At 36.0% G+C, this 20,458-nt stretch overlaps 1 protein-coding gene across 25 annotated transcripts in view; it reads left to right on the top strand.

Moving 5' to 3' along the window:
- TENM3 (teneurin transmembrane protein 3) overlaps positions 1 to 20,458 on the top strand; it is a 1,328,112-nt gene that overhangs the window by 938,546 nt on the left and 369,108 nt on the right. For 22 of the 25 annotated variants that reach the window (XM_048302939.1, XM_048302936.1, XM_048302938.1 and 19 more), the window contains one exon: positions 9,847 to 9,920. The exons of the other annotated variants lie outside the window; for them this stretch is intronic. The gene's annotated coding sequence lies outside the window, so the exon portion shown is untranslated. The remainder of the gene's footprint in view (positions 1 to 9,846; positions 9,921 to 20,458) is intronic. 25 annotated transcript variants of the gene reach the window in all.

Raw genomic sequence — 20,458 nt, 5'->3', positions numbered from 1 at the left:
CGCAAAAATCACAGTTTTCTGTTGCTGTCTTTTGACCTTGTGTTATCTTTTTCACCTTGTAAGTTACGGGGTCTTTCCATGAAATTCAGAAACTTTTGCCATATTTTCTTTAGAATTCCAAGATTTTGTTTGTGCCTGGCACATATGAATTAAGCAGATACTCATTAGGAATATCTCAAGAACACTATAGTATTTATTCTACAGATTTTTTATCTAAATTTTATTGTAAAGTGTGAAATGCATAAGCAGTGGAATTATACTGAAAATTTTCAGAAAGAAGGGAACATAGAAATTATTAGAATTACCAGCTAATCGGGTCCAATATGGGGAAGATAATTGCGTGAAATTCAGTGCCAGATTGGGTCTTGTTTCTCTATTACAGTAAATAGTTAGGCTAAGAAGAAAAACTTCAAATCTTAAGATAGATTATGAAAAGAGATGAATGTTTCTAAATACACAAGTGTGAAGGTTGTAAACATTAAAAGTGATACTTAAAAGGTTGCATAATAGTGACAAGGAAATAACAGAAATAAAAATAAGTTGTGGATTGGAATAAAAATTCAGTGTATATTGTGGAATAGAAATATTTATTAGGGGAATTGCTATGACAGGACATCATGCTGCTCAGTGATTTATGGTTCAGCATGGTGTAGAGTGGAACGCATAGAGGATATTGGAGTCCTTGATGGTGTTCTGTAGATTTGTTTTTTTTCTTGTTTAAGCACACCAAATATATCTCAAAGTATTATCTCAAAGATAAATACTAAAGACATTTCTGTGTGCTTTGCTAGATTTTAAAGTTATTGAAAGGGAAGAGCCCTTCAAGAAGGAACTGCCTTCTCTCTAAAATGTCTGTCAATACCAAAAATGTCTGAATGACAGAATAAAGGTTTGACATCTTAATATTTTCATTATAGTTAGCAAGCAAGGAGCAAGCAACAACCTTTTTAAGAGCAAGTGTCGAATTTATCATGTAGGTCTAGACTTGATGGTGATGCACCTCGTGTGTCCAAGGCAGGAGGGATGCGTTGCCTTTCAAAGCACACCAATTGGCTCACACTTCAGTGCTGGTTGTATCACAGTACTTTTGGTAGTCAGGGGCCCAGTGTGTCCAAATAATTCCCCTTTGCCAGTGGCTTCTGAAAAGAGTTGTCTAGAGCTATTGGCATGGACTGTGGTGGAAGTTTTCCAGTGCATGATGGTGATGGCTTTTACACCAGCTTTGGCCGGCATCTTCAGCCAAAATGGTCTATGACGTTTCCATTATCTTCTGTAAACATGGAGGTGCCTTTTCACTGCCACCTGCCAATCACAGTGTCACCATCTGTCATGACAATTAGTATATGAGGTGCAGTGTTTTATGTACTATGGTGACACTTTACTCTTCCTATCATTTCTGCTGTTTTCCTTCCCTGAATATGCTGGTTGAAGCTTATCTGACACATTTTGGTTTGCAAACCTCTGAAAAATCCCCAATTACAAGTAGCTGATAGTGTGTTAATGGAAGGTGAGTACTGAGAACATGGTCAGTGCGATATCAGAAAACTTAGAGAGTAACTGACAAAAAAAGAAAAAGTTTTAATACTCTTGGAAATTTAGTTGTGCAACCATATTTTGCTGCTACTGAAACACATCAGGCCTAGTTTCAAAATGAACTTTAAAGAGATACGCTTTTTCATTTTATTTCACAACTGTGTATTTTAGTTAAAAGTAAAAATTTATGAGTTCAATTAGTTGAAAATAACTATCATAGGGTGTTGGGGGAAAGCTTGAGCTTGTGAAGATGAGCCTGAGGTAAAAGAAGGACTTGGACAAAAGTTTGGTCATTTTAAACATATTGATCAGAGAGAAAATGATAAGCCATTTTGACTACAGGTGAAAAGGAGGGAAATGTAGTAATAAATGGGTCATATGTGTTTGAGGAGAAGGGGAGGCTTTCATTGCTCATCTGGCACAGATGCCTAGATACCTTTAGCCTGATTTCATGAAGTGGGAAAGTCTTCAGTCAACCTCAGGAGAAAGACAGTTGTGACTCAAAAAAAAAAATGTGTTTGACCAAGTGTTTTGTGATTTAAGTTTAGCTGAAAGAAACATATTTAACAGAAATCAGGCTTTCTCTGTAAATATTTGGGATTTGACAGAAATATCTTACAGCTCAGAAAGTAATTTCTTTTGTTTATTGTTGCTTGATTATCTGGCATGTGAAGTTGAAGAGACTATTTTGTTGTTGTTGTTTTTATAAATAATGCAATATAAATAATAAAGGCGGGGGCATCAAAATACTCGATTTTCTGGAGTTTCTTTTCTTCTGTGGAAGGAGGTTTCACGGTTTGGTTTTTTGGTTGTTTTCTTTCTTTTTTTTTTTTTTTTCCCCCTAGAGGTTATCATTAATATTGGGAATTGCTAAACAGTTTTAAGTGTGAGTCCTGTAAAGCTGGATCCCCAATTTAACCACTTGAAAGGACATAAATGCATTATAAGCAGGAAGCTTATATATAAAACTGACAACAGCCAATTAGGACTGCAGTACAAAAACGGTCTAATTTAAAGGGCTGAAAGGTGCACAAATGAAGTGTACAACTTTACACATTTTAAGTGGTTGTGTTTCAATCTGTAAAACAAATTTTATTTCCGTAGTAGGAATTCTTGATAAAAGGTGGGTTTTGTGATGTATTGGATTTAAATTTGTAACATTTAAAATGTTCTGTATTGACTTCTTATCTGTCAAAAAAAATTGTCTTTAAATAAAATTTATTGTAGCATGTTGCAGTTTTGGTGATATAAAAATTGCTTAGCAGACTGTGTAACAATATTTAATTCTTCTTTTGTGCTGCACAGAACTCAGTAATTACAAGAGGGGCTTTTTTCATATATATTAATAAGGCATGAAAACTTCCTCCCCCCACCCTTTTTTTAATCTTTGAGTCATACTGTCAGTTTTGACATTTTCTTAAGCCGGCCTATGGAGGAGATTTGTGTCGTGTTTTGAATAAAACAGGAAGGTCTTAGAGATGATTGGGAACTGAAAAAGTGCCAGTCTGTATCAAGAGCAGACTCAACAATGTGACAGTGGAAAAAAATTGAATTTATATTATCCTGAGAATAGGTATTTTGAGATGAAGGAAACATATGTAACTTTCTAATTGAGAAATCCTAGAAGTAGCCAAGCTCAAGGAGGTTGGGTTGTTATTGTTTTTCTTGGCTGGTGTTGACACTCTGTAGCAAGTACCGAGGAATGGGTGAAGCTGAAAGCCATGGGTCCCAAGTAGAAACTTGAGTTCCATCTGTTTCTTGGAGGAGAAAATATAAGAAATGGATATTTCAAGGCAGAATGTATGAGCCTGACACTGAAAAAAAAATCATCACACGTACAATAGACTGCAAATTTTAAATACCAATGAAACAGTGATACAATATTGTAAGAGAGTGGAAAACTGCCTTCAAGAAGTAGACTTTTAAAATTCAAAATTGGGTAGCTATGTTCAATGTTCTGTTGAAACAACTGGGTTATTTTCTGTTCTTGTTTTGCATGGGCTAAGTTTAGGGATAGTGATGATCTCAGATTAAAAGCTGAATCTAATGTATGACACACAGAGCAAAAAATAGCTGGATTTTTCTCTCTGCTGTGCAGGTCTGGGTCTTATTTTACTTTAAAATATATTTTCAGTTGTAGTGAAAGTACGTGTTGGATATCAATCCCTTACAGTTGAAAAGATTTTAATAGCTAGTAGGAGGAATGTACTTAATATCCCCTGTTTCAGCCTTTGGTCCTTTAAAATTGCAGCCATGCCTTGACAACAAAGATCAGCTATTAAACAAGGTTTGTGCAGGAGGAGGTGGGAGGATGCAAGAAGTGACAAGATAAAGTATCTAGTGAGAGAAAAAGTAGTGTGAGGTCTTTGGTTTGGAAAAGAGTGTTGAGTGATACAGGCAGAGTGCTTAGCTTTACCTTTTTACTGTTTACCTTTGCTAGGCAAGTCTTTTAAAGAACTTTTTGAAGAGACTAAAATTCTTTGTGATAGGTTTTTTGGTGTGTGGGTGTGTTGGTTTGTTTTTGGTATTTTTTTTAGGGGGACCGGGGGTGAAATTGTTTCTGTGTGTGCGGGTATATTTTTCTGGGGGTCAAAGAGGTGCCTTTATCATATTCCTTCAAAGTTGTTTTAGAAAAAACTGCCTTATTTTCATTATCTGGAGAATTCCTTACTTTATACAAATAATACCATTATTCATAGTATTTTTTTATGCTATGATACACCATCTCAGGATTTTCTGTCAGTGCTTAATTTTGGTGTATTTAGCGCTGCTGTACATTAAAACACTTCTGCTCTGGTTTCTATATCCAGAATTTCACAATGCTAATGATCACGTGTGGTTACAGGTAACTAAGGTGGGTGTGCAGCTTAGACTGTGGAATAGCTGGCTATAAGAGCTTTTTATCAGTTTCCAGTTCTTAAACTCTTCTGTTCATTACACTTTTTGATTTAGTTTTTTTTTCTTTCTTATTGGAAAGCTGTGTATCTGAATTGACTAACATCTCAACAGCGCTTTTGTACCGAAGATTAGCCAATTGTGTGGAATAAAGCAGACTGCTGTGTGCCCTTTCTTTTTGTTATCCTTTATGTATTCTGTAAAAGCCTACTTTCATTTCTTTCATGAAAATGAATACTAAAAGGTTTAAAAATGAAACCAGAGTGCATGCCACAATGATTTGTTTAATTCAGTGGCATTGTTTAAATGGTTACTTGAGCCAAGTGGTTACTTGAGCCACATACCGTGTTCATATTTATGTATGTGCGTATGTATATATGTGTGTAGTCATTTTCAGCTGTTAATTGGAGGTAATAAAATTTAAATTGATGGTACAGCAGAATAAACAGCACAGTTCACCAGCACTTTCGGTTTTGACCAGAAAGTGTTTTACATCCCTGCAGTGATTCACTGTAGAGGCCATATCATGAACCTGACCAGAGCTATTGAGTCACGCAGATGGTTCTGACCTTCAGAACACAAGGTCAGAGCTTGAGTGAAGTCTCAGATAGCAAAAATACCTTCATTTTTACTAAGACAACAAAGACCTCTTAGCCATTGCTGGGTAGTTAATGTTTACTGAGTGGTCTCCCAAAGACAAAGTACTTCTTGGTTACAAATCCATTATTGCTCTTCCCCGTGGTCTGACAGCCCTATACCCTTCAAAAGGAGAAGAGCAATGAAATATGTCACCTGCTGTAAGTGTCCAGTTGTCTTCTCTGACCAAGTAAGTGAAAAAAATGATGATGTGGAAGATCTTAGAGCAAAATCCTTCCCTTTCAGAAAATTTCTTGTCTCTGTTTACTGAATCGATCTGTGAGGGAAACATGTGCTGTGTGTACAATTTACAGTGCAATATCAAATTGTCCAGAAGAAAATACTATTGGCCTATGGCAAATGCACAAAAATATTCTGTATGGCTTATTTTTTAAGAGCAGCAATGTTTCCAGTATGTACTGCTGCAAGAAAACAGATTTCATCAGGAGTTAAGAATCTGTCTGAGCTGTAAACCCTAAGATAATTAGAATAATTAGTCTCTAGCCTAACATGTTGCTACTATGTAGTTAGTTAATGTGAGGTAGTCATGTTTCTTTGGTAAGGAGATGATTTAAAAATAAAATGGGTCGGTTAAATGGGGACACTATAGAAAAACTCTGGGTATGGAATTCCAAATATATAGATATCAAAGAACCAAGAGAATGAACCAGCTGTTCAAAAACATTCTAAGATGCTTTTAAAGAAATAATTACTCATAAGAAAAAAGTCAAGAATAGAATCTTGATGATGCAAATAAGTATTGTTTCCAATTTTAAATTGTTTTCATGATGATATAAACATGCCCCAAGATGTACTGGGCAGCTTGTTTATTCTGTACTTTTACTGAGCTGGTAACAGACGTTAGGCCTTTCAGGTAGAGATGGGTGATGTTAGATTGATGTAAAACCAATTCTATTTAAGTCGTCTATGCTTTGAAAAGCAGAGTACACAACTTTAGGATACTGTATTTCTTGCATCTCGTACATTCTTGGTTTTGACGTGTGTGGAAAGGAATATTAAATATCAGCTTGTTCAGTGTTTACTGGTTATTTGGGTAAAGTTAAGCATGTTTCACCTGAAGTCAATATTAATATTACAAATCAAACAGTTAATTAGCATTTAAAGATATTACATTTTCTCTGTAGAATACAGTAAAGGTATTGTAATTATGGACTTTGATTCTTTTCATGCCTGCTGCTGAGTTTATGAAAATATCCTTTCATGTGGATTTTTCCAATTATGAAATAGGAATCGTCCCAGTCCTGGTCAAGTGCTCTGATGCTTGTGGAAGATAAATCTGGTTTTTGTGTGTGTTCAGAATTCCTTCAGGAGAATGTATTTGCAATGACAATTTTTAAAAATTTTTGCTTAGATGCTCTTTATTTTGCTCCTTTGTATACAAATTTAAGGCTAAAATGGGGCTCATGTCAGCATAATATCTGATCAGCAGAATGGCCTCTGCTGAATAATAGTGTGAGGTATACAGCACAATTCCATAAATTGAATAGGAATTAGTAGTTTGCTATTTTGAATGTAGTTTATGTAGCTTCATACTTAACATCTCAGCCCTTGAAATTAGGAATTTGTCTTTTGGTTGATTCTTATTGATGCTTTATTTTAGTAAAAGGAAATACAAATAACATTTGTATTTGATCCCAGTCAGTATTAACCTTCTAAAACAACACACTAAGCTTAAACCAGCTTCCAATAAGTATGTCCATGTTAGGTAACTACTTTTAGACTTCTCCTTTTGATGCATTGTGAGAACAGGTATATTGAAGGAAAAGAAATTACATGCCCTAGAGATGAAAAAGAAGCACTTGTAGGAAAAAATGAGATTACAAATTACAAATAGTAGTGTAAGAAATTAAAAAATGTTGATATGGGATGGAAAAACTATAGCCATGCTTAAACCATTATTTTTATCTGTAAGGGAAAAGGTTTAATTAATAAACAAAATGCTCAAAAAAACCAAACTGAAAAACCCCCACACCTATCTCTCCCCCTACAAAAAACCCAGCAAAAACCAAAACACTCAAGCAAACAAAAAAAACCCCAAACCCCAAGCTTTACATGCTCTCACATGGCCTCCCAGAAATCAGTTGCTGAAAACATAGATCAGGAGAACTAAGAAATATCCTTGTTTTTATTGCTTAGTAATGTAGAGTAACCAGTATCCAAGTTGAGGAGTGGGTTTTGGAATTCTTAGGTAGAAAAATCTAGTAGTTTATATCATAGTAATTGATTTGGGCTACTGCTCTTGTATACATTGAGTCTTTAAGCTGTATAGAGCTGTCTGATAAGGAGCTGTAGCTCTAAGCTAGAGGTGTGAGTAGATCAACTATGTGGTTTTATGTTTGTGGCAGTAAATGATACAGTAAGACTAATAGATAAGACCCAAGGTTTGGGTGTTTTCTGGTAGAAGAAGAATAAACACTGATAAGTTGCAAATCAGAGAATATGATAACCACTAAAAAAAGTCATTTTCAGGCTCCTGACAGAACTATTTTATCTGAAGGGTTCTTGGGATGTGAGGATCATTCTGGGTTGCAAGCAAATCTTTTTGCTCATTTAGTAACTGTTTTTAGATTTTGAAAAACAGTAAAATAAGAACAATCTGTTTGATTCCTTAAAATGCTGATAAAGTTCTAAAATGGAAAGAGAAATGGGAAAAGTTAATATCTCTGTTAGCTGAAATATCTTCTAATATAATTGAATTTTTGCTAAATGTCCTAGTGCGTTGTATTTTGTGTCAAGTGTTGAAATGTATTCCTTAGGACAGCTACCATCATAGGGTCTCTTGACTGGTTTAACTATATAGTTAGGAGAAAAATAATTAAAGAAAAGCTGGCATTTGCATATGTAGTTTATACAGCATGGAAACTACCTGAACTTTCTAAAGGTAGTGATAAGATTACTTTTTTCCCTGCTAGTTTGTCTTAATTTGCTTCCTTCTTTTTAATATGTGTAGCTGACAAAAACAGAACATGCCATTTTGCTCAAGAAAATGCACTAAAATTTTAGTTAGGCCTTTATGAAGCATGGTACTTGTCTTATGTAAATGATGTCAATTCAGATGAGGATGGCACTGATCAATGCTATGTGGGCTGCATGGCATTTAACAAACAGAAGAGCTTTGTTAATGCATCATTAGCAAAAATGGTTTTTTTCATCCTTCGTAACTGAGTGTGCACATGCAAGCCATGTGTTTGCTGTTGTGGACTGTAGGTTTGCTTTTTCAGTCTTGCCAAGTTACAAATACTACCAGTACCCTGTGTAGTATGATAAATGGCTTGGGCACCAGCATTCTAAAGTCTCCCAGATAGGCTAAACTACATTAATGTCCTAGCAGCAGTATGTTCTTATGGATCTCTGTGTACAAAGTATCCCACACAGGTACTTGCAGCAAGTGTTTAATCCAAAGCAGTGTCAGGTGTGCTTCTGAAGGGATCTGCAGATGAATGTGCGGTACTACTTGTCTATCCAAACAGCATAAACATGGAAAAATCAACTGCAAGTGCAGAATGGGAGAAAGTAATTGCCCGCTGTAATGCTCATGAATCAAGAGATAGTTTATGTTAATGATTCCTGTACTGGACATGAGTAGACTTTTGTTTTGAAAGGTTGCTGGAATAGAAGTTGCTGGAATACTAAGTTGTTTCCTTCTTCATGAACAGGTGTGGACTGACAGGTTCAATTTTGTGGAAAGAAAAATTTGTCATGTTAGTGCTAAATTTAAGGTATTGTCTCCTAGATGTTTCTTTTGCTCTGCCTTTGTAGTCTAGATTAACAGTGGAAATATATCAATAGAAAATCTACCAGGGAATAAAGCTTTGCAGCAGAACTACCTGCTACATAGAGATTCATACAGGAGGAAAAAAAAATGAAATTTTTCACAGGGGTACCTAAAATATGGAAACGTTCTCTGGGGTGGTATTTAATAACACCTTAAAACTTGATAAAGCAATCAATCTGCTTTTTTACTAGCTTGGAAATGTCCTGTAGAATGGGACAGAACAAAAATTGTTTCTTTTCTAATACGTAAAAATTAAATGATAAATAATTGTTATATCACCAAAAAAATAGCGTATCTCAGGTGTCCTGGAGCCTGTTACCTCTCTCGGTGTTAGTATCAGAAAATTCCAAAATTTCTTATTTCTGCTATGTGCCACTTATTAATTTTCATTCATATCATGAAGGCTGCCATATTCTTCAGGCTACTTGCTCTGGCACGAGTACAGTGAGCCTAAATGCAGAGCTTGTATGACTAGAAAAAGAATTAGTAATAAATTATTCTCTGGTTGTATATGAATAATTATTTAGGTGTGGAGGGACCTCCAGAGGCTTCCTCATCCATCTCCTTGATCAGCTCCAAGCAGGCCTGGTTAGATCGGGTTGCTCAGTGCTGTGTCCAGCTGAGTCTTGAATCCCTGCAGGATGAAGACCCCATGACCTCTCCCTGTGAGCATCCTGTGTGGGTGTTTGCCCATGCCTGTGGTAAATATTTACTGGTTTTGGATGAACTAGCAAGTAGGAACAGACTTTTTCATCTTTCTGTCCAGTGGCCCCTTTTCCTGTTTTCCTGGACTAGAGTATAAACCAAAGAAGCTGCTTCCATACTGCAGCTCTGGCTGGACTGCTTGCCTCTCTTCATAGGGGAGAACATATCTTACACTTACATACTTTAAAAAAATATGTAGTCTGATTGTAATTTTTTGTTAGTGAGAAAGAGCACGCTTCTGATTGATTCTGCTTCAATAATTGGCTTTCCATTTTTCATAGGAGTCTATTGCAAGGTGAAAGAGAGTCTGTGAGACATTGGCAACAATCAGGCAACTATTTCTTTGACTTTAGAGGTAAGCTGTCATTAAGTGTGTTGTTTGGTATAGTATTGGAAGGGGAGTGAAAGGAAACTAGAAAAATAAGAATAGTGTTTATACATTACCATGTATAAAACAGTTTGCCTGTTTCTGCGGATGTCTGTAACCAATAATATTTGTGCTTATCCTTTACCAGTGTTACCTTTTACCCTTCATCCATTGGAGTGCAGAACTTCCTACTTCCCCACATCTAGTTGGCAAATATTTTAAATAGGTGTGTTTCTTCCCCCTCGCACTGGCAGCAGAAAAAGTACTGTAACTATTTGTTCAGTTATTTAACCACAATGATAGTGGATTCTATAGGAGTGTATATCTAGGAATCTAGTTTTTGGTAGAGGCAAGGTCAATCACGCTTTTTGCCAGGGCAGTATTTCCCTGAAGTTTCTCACAGTGAAAAAACTTTATCAACTGAAGATAGGGTTTGTCTGCTTTCAAAATACTGGAGTGCCAGCCCCTGTACCCCAGTTTTAAAAACTGGGCACTCATCAGTTGTATAAGGGTGGTAGTAACTCTCCCCTTATTGGGGAAGGTAGGGGCTTATCAAGAGAATGAACTATTGATTTTATTTTTTAAAATCTAAATTACCTAAATTTATGTTATTCTAGAAATTAAGAAATATGCTGAAATATAAATTTTAGTAAGACTTCAGAGAAAGAACTGCATAATATGTTACTGCACTATGGAATGCTGCAATTTACTGGGCTAAGGATATATCAAAAGGTTAATCGTATGTTCTCTTTTTCTGAGGCAGCTTTTCCTAGGCATAGCTGTTTTTAAGCTTTTCAGTCCGATTTCTGTCAACTAGATTTCTACAATGAACAGCCCAAAGGAGCATAAACAAGAGCTTCTGTTGTGGAACACAGTTCCTTTTTGTTTTAAAGTGACTATTAACCCTTTTTAAAACTTTCTTTTGATGTGACCAGACAAAGAGAGACTCATATAGCCCTTTGGGATTTGCCTGCAGTGAACCTTCTTCAAAAATCATGACCTTGGTTGTCCAAGTGACAAGGCTCTCAAGTTGTTTAAAGTAGATTTAAATGAGCAGAAAGCACGATGTCAAATATGTGTTGCTGTAGATGTAGTGTGACAGTACTTTGTACTAGTTGAAGCACATGTGAGTGCATCAACCACACAGGTTGCTGACAGGATGGAAACCAAAACTACCAGCATACAGCGAGACAGATACACCAACTTCTCTTATCTGAACATGCAAGCATTTAATACATAAAAATGAATACAGGTTATGCTTTCTTTTGTCTGGGGTTAGGAATAATGACAGTCTTTCTTGGTAACAAGGACATTCTTTGTAATGCAGATGTATGTGTACCTTTGCCTTTACAGTTATAACAACTTCTTGTCAAATGAACCAAAAAGTCCCAAACAAAACTTTCCCATCATGATAGAACAAGAACTCAGTAACTTGTTATTCAAAACCCTGGGATAGAATGCATTTCTGTCTTCAGAAATTGGGTTCTATATGCATTTCCCTGGGAAAAAAATGTACTCCAGTGATTGTTTCAATGTATGCACTGGGTTATAAAGGGAGTTTCAGTGATACTGTACATATCAGCTGCACATGAGCAGTTTGTGGTTTGAAGAGGGAACCTGGGATGGAGAGATCCAACCTTCTGTATCCGATTTTACCCTGTGGAATATGGCATTAAACAATCCTATTGTGTGTTTAAAATTTCAATTTTTCTGTTGGAACACTAGACCATATGGTTTATTTGGAGAAGTTTATGGATAGTTCATCTTTGTTTACTCATTTTCTACTTTATATATCAGATAATGTGAGGAAATGTAATGTATCAAAGGTAAACCTTGAAGTTCAGCATGGTGTTAAACTATCCCTTATGTCTTAATTATTTTATTAGAATATAAAAGTTGTGTCTCTTTGATTTAGCTGCACATTTGAACTAAAGTTAGATCGAGCTGATGTATAAATATCAGGTAATTGTGAAATATTTAATTAGAAAAGGGTATGGATCTTGTTTCACAAGAACTAGTTGAAGAATTGAACACCGCAGGAGAGATATTATTATTCCTTTTAATGTGTGAACTAGACTTGGGGTATATTTTCTGACATCAGCCAGTCTTTTTGATTTTTATAGAAAATCCTGGTGGCGGTGTGGTTTTTGTTTTTTTTTTTTTTTTTTTCTTTCCTCTGTAGCCTACAGTTATTTACTTGTCTTATCTTATACATTTATTTTATACAATGGTTTACAAATGGAAAATTTTCTTAGGATATATATTTAGGATATAGTATAGCTAACCTGTAGAAGTGCTTAAGTTATTCAAATATACAAATATATGTGCTGTGTGAGATAGACTAGAAGGCTGTGTATCACTAGTTATTTATACAGCTTTTAGCATTCCTGTGTGTTGCAATTTATTTAGATCCATGTTTTGAGCATGTTGCATTGTTTCCTGTTTCTGAGACTTAGTGGAACAGCCTCACAAAGAAATGCTATTTGATGATAAGATTGCAAAGTAGGAATGAATGAGCAGAACAGGAGTATGCCAGGGCTGTAATAATGTTTGTAACATTCATTAAACTGTTTGTTAAGTAATATATTCGGTCAGACGAGTGTTTCCCAGCTTCTACATAGCCTATTATGTGTTCTAGTAAATTAAAACTAGGAAACCTTTGTTGGAGTTATAGTGCTCAAACTGACATCTAATTCCCCCAGACAATAGGTACAAGCCTGCAAGCCTCTCTAATTCTTTCCAGTCTTTACATTTATTGATTCTTTTGTAAACGTGTTTCATCCAATCTATTACAAACAGCACTGGTTAGAAGTGTGAAGTTTACCACGTCTGACCTAAGGCACATTGAAAACAGCAGCCATCTGCCATACAGTCAGGCATCCCAGATTTACTTCCAGTCAGAAGAAAATTTGGACCTTTAGCGGCTCAGCTGGTTTGGTTCCTGCTTTGCTTAGAGGGACTGACATGTTAATTCTTTGATCTGTCTGGTTTGGAACTGAATTTAGTTCAGCTATCATTTGTATTCTAGGTTATGTTTTATTACTTGAGTTGGCTTATATAAGTAGTTTATTTTGATTCAAGACTTCATTTTCCCTAGTCTTGAGTAATGTTTTGCATATACAGATGTAAGTTTCTTACTGCAAAGTATGGATTTACTTCCTTTTTTTTCTTAACATGTCAGGTTTTCTACGTCTCTTATTATTGAAAGTTACCAAATAGTCCATTCATAATCTCTGAATGAATAGAAAGAATAGTAAATTTTAGTGAAATGAGCACAATACATTTTTATCTTCATCTTATATTGTAAAACATATGTAATAAATAATTGATAGTAAACAAACACATCTTATTTTTCCTACCATATTCATCACCAGTTTCAAAGCTTTGAAGTTCAGTAAATAATTTATGATAGTTGTTAGTGTAAGGAAATCTGACTGTAGTCCTGATCCTGCTTGGTTTTTGTCCTTGTTTTCAAGCATATCTTTGGTAGCCATACTGAATGATAAAGAATGTATGAATAACTGATGGGATTCATTAAACAGATGAAAATTAAATCAGCTATTTTTAATTTAAAAAAAAAAAAAACCTCTTAGACATACATAATAAAAATTTTGTGTATCTTAAAGATTTTTGGTTTTTTAAAATTTGGTATGAATTGCTTAAGACAATGAAGAAGTGAATGTTTTTAATACAGAGTGGAACATGTTTTCAGCCTGCTTTTGTTCTCAGAACTTCAATCAGGGTGTCTTTTAGCCTGGTTAAATATCTTGCTGAGATCTGCTATATTTGCTGAGAATGTAACAAAAGATGTCAGAGTACAAAAACAAAGAAGTGCATGTTTTTGGCCTTTACTGAAATGTTCCATAGAATACATGTTTTAATTCCTTTGTTTTCCCTTGTTTGCATGGGAAACCCAAAGATTTTGGAGAGGTTTTTAAGCAATGAAGAGATTTTTTTTTTTTTCCAGGTCATTCAGGGTCATCAGGATGGCTTTTATTTGTGTCCTTATACAAGTTCTTAAATACTCCAGTAATGTATTGTGAGTCTTCACATATATTCTGACTTATATAAAACTTTAAATAAAGCAGGAAAAAAAAAAAACATGACTTCAGGCAGAGATGTAAAAATTCTGTGTAATTCTGTAGCTTCCTGGTGTACCCATTTATGGTATCTCCAGTTTAACCCTCAAAATAGAGTGAGATCAGAACATAGCAAAGTGGTTTGAATGCATCCTCATTTTGGCTGCAAAAAGCAGTGGCGTGTAAAACCTCTCGTGTAGTTTTCCCAAACTGGGCGGGGAACTGTAGTACCTGAGAATTTCTGGTTCGATTTTTTTTGTTTGTTTATTTTTGGGGGTTTTTTGTTTGGTTTGTTTTTGGGTTTTTTAAAACATTGTCTGCATATAAATGCAGATGCATGATAGTACTTGTGCCCGAGGCGACAGGACTGCGTAAGAATCTCTGGCCATTCTAACTCCTCTGGGCAGGCTGCAACCTGCAGTGCTTGTCTTGCTGTGTAGTTGTGCGTATGTGAAGCCCCAGGTCTTTGTTTCTGACACCGGTGGTCTAGGCAGCACGGGATATTAATGGGTTCTGTGTTGTACAGCTGTAGTTACAATGAGGCATCTCAGCAAAGCCTTCAAGAATATTTTCAATGCAGGGCTGAATATATAAGGCACTAACACGGGGAGGCTGTTATTCCATGGTATAGGGTCTTCTGGGTCTGAGGTTTAGGCTGGTTTGTGAGGCTTTCTACTTAAAGGTGATTTATAGGTATCATGAGCCAGATGTTGTGAAAGTTACCAAGAATAGCAAGGACTTGTTATTGCCTTTCAGAAATTTATTGTCTCTCAAGATTTCCTGTACACCACTGTTATTTCCCTTGAAATCAGTATGGGACCTGCAAGACCACACTAAGCTATTATTGTCATTAGTTCACTAATTTTTCTGGTGTGGCAGATGACAGAAGAGGAATGTTTTGGGAAGTTTCTGACTTTGACCGATATGGTGATAATTTCACTTGGCAAAGGCACGTTACTACTTTCTCCCTATTGAGTAATAAAAGCCTTCTCCAGAAAACGAATTTGTTAGATGATTTCAGGGGGAAAAAAAAGGCCACCATCTTTTATAATTAAAAGAGTTAGCCTAAATATAGATGTTACCATTGACTGCTTAGTGTTGTTTGACAGTGGCAAATTGTTTCCTTTAGGGATCTGTAAATGATGTGATGAGCAAATATTCAGTCTTCACTTGGTAGCTTTAGCTGTTTCTTGAAAAGTACTTTTGTTTGGTTTTGTTCTAAAAGCTCTTCTTTTTCTTCCCTCTCCATGGCTTTTGTCATGCTTTTTTTTGTCTATTTTTAAGTGCTACCCTGCAAAACCAGTGACAAACAGTTGATAAAGCTAGTGATGAACACCCATATTCTTTTGGAAGCTTTAAAATTGTTAAAATATTATCAGCAAATAACATTACAAGAAACGTGACTACAGTGTGATCTCATGCACATTAATTTTTCAGTGCAAGAAGAACCTGTATACTCGCCTAAAGCATTTCTGGCTTCATAGATCACCTTGAAGGATTGGGGCTTGCTCTTTGTAAGGAACATGGTTTGCAACAATACATCACCTTTGTTTCTTTGCTCCTAGAGAGAATGTGCTGACAGCAGGGCTATGATAGAACAGGCCACATCCACCACTGACTTTTTGCTTTCAGTGTCACCTTGGGACATCATGTCTGGTTTACGAGTACTGATAATTTCGTAACAGTGTTTTAGTACTTAGCTTTTTTTGTTGTCTTGTGCAGCCTACTGGCTCTTCAGAGGCTAAGTTCATGTGTTGCACAAAGTGGGTGCAAAAATGCTGTAGAAGAGGGAAAATCTCAGTCATTTTCAAGCTGCCTTTTTTTTTTTGTAGTCAGGCTTTGTGTACACTTAAAAATTGTGCAAGTTTTTATTAAATTGTAATCTGGTTTTGAAAACATCTGGATTTCTTGGCAAGGAAGATGAAGCAGAAAAGGTGGAGAAAAGGCTGACTTCAAGGGTAAAGTGAACCTTAGCTAAGGGAAGCAGCTTAGCAGTTCTGTGTGCACTGCCCATGTTCAAGATAGGATACTGCTCACACACAGCTCAGTTAGCTGCAGAACAAAGGAACAGCTTACATAACTCTCAGTACAGAGAGATCAGGTAGTAATTTTCATGACCCCTTGTAACATCGTAAAAGGTGAGGTATTCACAAATTCAATGCTTGGTTCTCCTTATTGAAAATCTTCGGGGTTAAATTAATAAAACAAAGTTGTGTAGCTGTCAGTGAATGCCTTCGTGAACTAAATGTTCCTTTTTAGGTCACTAGAATCGCCAGTTAAACTATCAAAAGCAGTGTGCTTTAATTAAAATAATTCTTTTCTGTGCAAATCTATTTGAAGAAACAAGTAATTCATGGTAGAAGATATAAAAATTGGAATCTGACAAATGTGTACTTGTACATAACCTTCCTATAAGTCCTGAACTCTGTCTTGAATGTGTATTAGTTGCTAAATCAAGTCAGATATCTGAGGTGTGAACTGGAGAGCTGATAGCAAATATTCATAGTGGAAGCTGATAACAGCCTTAATTAAGCTGATGCTATCTTTCCATGATAAATTTAGAACTTCTCCATAAGACATCTGACTTAATGCTCCATTTGCATCCAGGAGTGTTTGTTTTAGATCAAACACTGTCTCTGTTAAGAAATCTGCAGATGTCTCTTTGACAGGCCTAGCTAGAGAGACCTATCTGTCTTTCACAGAAGAGCCTGGGAGCTTTGTTTCTCCTGTGTTGCAAGGTAGTGAAGGAGGTGTACATTGACCTAAAGCTGACCTTCCAACATTTAGCTTTTTCAAGGTTGACGTGCCCTGAGAAATACTTATTTTTTTAATGACTAATGCGTTCTCATAGCAATTCTTGAACCCAGAATTCCTTAATCTTTTAGTTACTGTACTTGCTTAATTCCAAGGAGCTTATCTTGAAAACTTTGGCTAAAATGATAATTTTAGAATAATTCTAGAAGCTTTGGTGGGCACAGTCCAAGGCAGCTCTATTCCTGTATTGTTAACTGCAATTAAACTGAAAGGTTCTAAGATAACAATCATATGGTGAATTTTTTGAGTAGCAAGTTAGTATTATGTCACCAGATTGTTGACATTGATTCAATCACCAATGGATTCCAATCACCAGATGGATTTATTGTCTCTGCCTATTTTGCTTTCAGGAGTTGTACACATTGTATATGTGTCCCTTAATCATCAATGGGGAGAGACTGCCTGAGACACTTTTTATTTTAAGTATTTTCAGGGAATAATAACTTGATTTGAAAGTTAAGTCTTGTACTAGAATTTTTTGATCAAAAAATAAAATGCGACATTTTTTCCTTCCTAGAAATTCTGTCATTGTTTCTGAACCAGACATTTTAACAGGATACTTCTTTATAGTTAGAAGACTTAATGGGAGAGTCCAGTGCTATTCCCTCACAGAGAGTGAATAAGCACTATTCATAAATGGTAATTCTTATAGTTGTCTAAACTTAAAATAAAATGGATCATTAAGTTGATGTAAATTATGAAAGTCATCTGCATGTTTAGCTAAAAGTCCAGTATCCATGTATTTTGTGTGAAAACAAACACAAAACAGAGAAACAGTTGTTTCACCAGAACCTGAGAAGTGGTGTGAGAAAAAGGAGCTCTGTGTGAGAGGTGTAGAGGCTCTGATGCATATGAGCACTTAGAACAGGCAAAAGAAGTCAAGTGTGTTCTGCTGTATTCCTGCTGCCTGCACTTGTATGTGCTAACATTTTTTTCCTAGCTCTTTCCTGCTTTTCACTTTTTTTTTTTCTTTTAACATTGTATGCCCCTGGATGAATTTTTAGGATTTTTTTTTTTTAAGAGGACCTTGAAATTTAATTTCAACTTAATTATTTTTCTGTGTGTGTGCACATGTGCATGTTTGTTGCACTGTGACACTGCTAATTCAGCAGTGTTTTGTAACTTCTGAGGTGTTAGGATTTCTTGGTGTGTCATACCTTGGGGGCAGGAAGCAGAAACTGGTAAGAAATAGGAGCCAATGTACATAACTCTGACATGCTTAAAGTTACAAAAGTTGCTCCTTGGGCAATTGGCAGTTGTGAGAAACTGATGGGTAAATATAATACTGGTCGTTTTCTTATCTATCAGTTATTAAGACAGTGGCCAGTTGAGTGGAGTTTGTACCTGGAATGATAAATTTTTGCAATTACATCTCTGGATAGTTAGTATGGTTAGATCTATCTATATGTATTTATAGTTTTATATATACATATAGCTATACTGATAGTTAGGTAGCATGTGTAGTAAATTAACTAATAATCTATCACAAAAGTAGCTGAAAAATACTTTTCCAAAAAACTAAGAAGCTAGTGTTTACTCTTCTCCAGTCTATAATTGTTCTGTTGTATTTGTCTGCTTGTAATCAGATTAGTTGTATTTTATGGAAATTGAGACTAAAATTGTAGATGTTTGTGGAGGGATATGTTATTCTGCTGAGGTACTAGGAATGTTTCTGGACAAAATAAATATTCTGTGTGAGTAGTTCTGCATATCAGCAGGTGTAGGAGCATCAAACAGGAAGGTGCAGATCCAGAATACGAGGGGCTTACATTATCTGTAGAGATTCTCTGCTTTGTGATTAGAAAGGTGACACATGTAAGAAACTCCTACAGATGAGTGGATATCAGTTTTGCTTTGTTGCCTCACTCCCTTCAGTTTACATACTGCCCTCTTTGCTGCAGTGTTTGCAAAACACTTCACTGTAGTAGCTGTGTTTCCAAAGTGCTGCTGAGTACAGAAGCAGATAGCAGCTCAGTCATTTATTCATCTTGCACTATTTATTTCTATTATTTCTCTGGAAGCAAGTTAATTGATGTTAAGCTGTGGCTTCCTATCTCCTGCTTTTCCTGCTTGCTCACTTTCTCTTTTATTTTTAAAGAGGAGAAGATAGAAATCATGTCTGGTTTCTGTTGGTGCTTTTTCTTTTGTCTTTCTAGTCATGAATATTTCAGTGCTGTAATGAGGCATCTTTGAAAAGTTGTGGAAGATGACATACCAAAAGACTAAAAATTAACTAAGACAAATTAGTTTCTTCTGTTTCTAGGAGCACACATGTCAAGATGATGATAAGAGTATGTCTGAAATACAAATTAGGATTGAAGTATTGTGTGGGTTTTTGGGGGTGTAGGAAGACAACACCAGTCTAACTTCCTTCCATTTTGTGTGGAAGTAGGCAGTGCAGGTTTGGACAGCGTGGGTTTTTAAAGACTTCTGATTACTCCTCCTGTGAAATAAACAGCTACTTTCCTCTCCAGCAGAAACGGTACCAGGTGGATTTGGCACTGCTTGGAGAACTCTGCTTACAAAGGTAACTACCAAAACTTCATTGCCTACACAGGAGGTTGTATCAAGTTAGGTCTTGTATGGTGACATCCAACTCCACTCCATCCAACCTCCACCAGGAGGTTTTGGGATTTTTTTATTTGTTTGTTTTTTATGAGATCATGGAAAAAACTGTAAGGTTTTTTTGTACTTAGTTGTCAGTCCTTTAAAATATGGTTAGAATGAAATAATTTTAACAAAATCAGATGGCATTCAGTCTGTTAAAAGAGAAGATTTTGCTCTTCAGAAAACACTTACTTATTTGAAGTACTAGACCATCATTCTATATGGACACATTTAATTGGATATATTTAAATTACTGCTGATGGGCCAGAGGAATAAACAAAAATAAATAAATCCAGGGGGGTGAGCATGCACTGACCACGAATGTCATTTCAGTAAAGAAAAATACGTAAGGTTAGAGTAGATCCCATTGCCTTAGAGCTGAGGGAGGGGAGTTAAAAAAATGTAAGCAACCCCAAGGCTGAGCTGAAGTTTTAGTTGCAAGATCTATAAGCTAATCAGTACTGCTAAGATTTCAGCTAGAATCGTGTGTGCTCTGTTGGAGGACTCTACTTTCTTTAAGGAATAGTATGATCACACAAGAGCTATGTGGATAGACTTAATTTATAGGGATTGTTAAGTGTGGAGAAGATGGTGGGGTAGAGAGGTCATTAAAATGGCTTCCTGTCCTCACCTCTCAGTTTGCATGATGGTCCTTCCCCTCATACAAGTCTGTGGAAAAGGTAGAGTGAGTGGGAGAGCCAGGAAATGGTGTTGATTCATCAGTTTATATAATCCCTGCAATCTTCTGGTTATATCTGATTTCAGCTATCACACTGCCTTACATTTGTGCTTCCTGCTGTTTGGAATGCCTAGCTGGTGGTGTTACAGAGGAAGGCAAAGATGACAATTAGCTGAGCTGTTACTCATAAGTCTGCATGGTGCTCCAGTTCCCAGATAGACACAGTAATCTGGGGTAAGGAGTACACATTTTGTGGAAGGTGACTGCATATTTCATTTGGATATTTCAAACAGTGTGAATTTCACCATGGGTTTATGTGAATGAGACTTCATTTTATTACTTTTTTC

The sequence above is a fragment of the Corvus hawaiiensis genome, chromosome 5, assembly GCF_020740725.1.
Source record: "Corvus hawaiiensis isolate bCorHaw1 chromosome 5, bCorHaw1.pri.cur, whole genome shotgun sequence".
NCBI lineage: Eukaryota > Metazoa > Chordata > Aves > Passeriformes > Corvidae > Corvus > Corvus hawaiiensis.
Note: the sequence above shows the minus strand (reverse complement) of the source record. Positions and strands in the feature narration are given on the sequence as shown.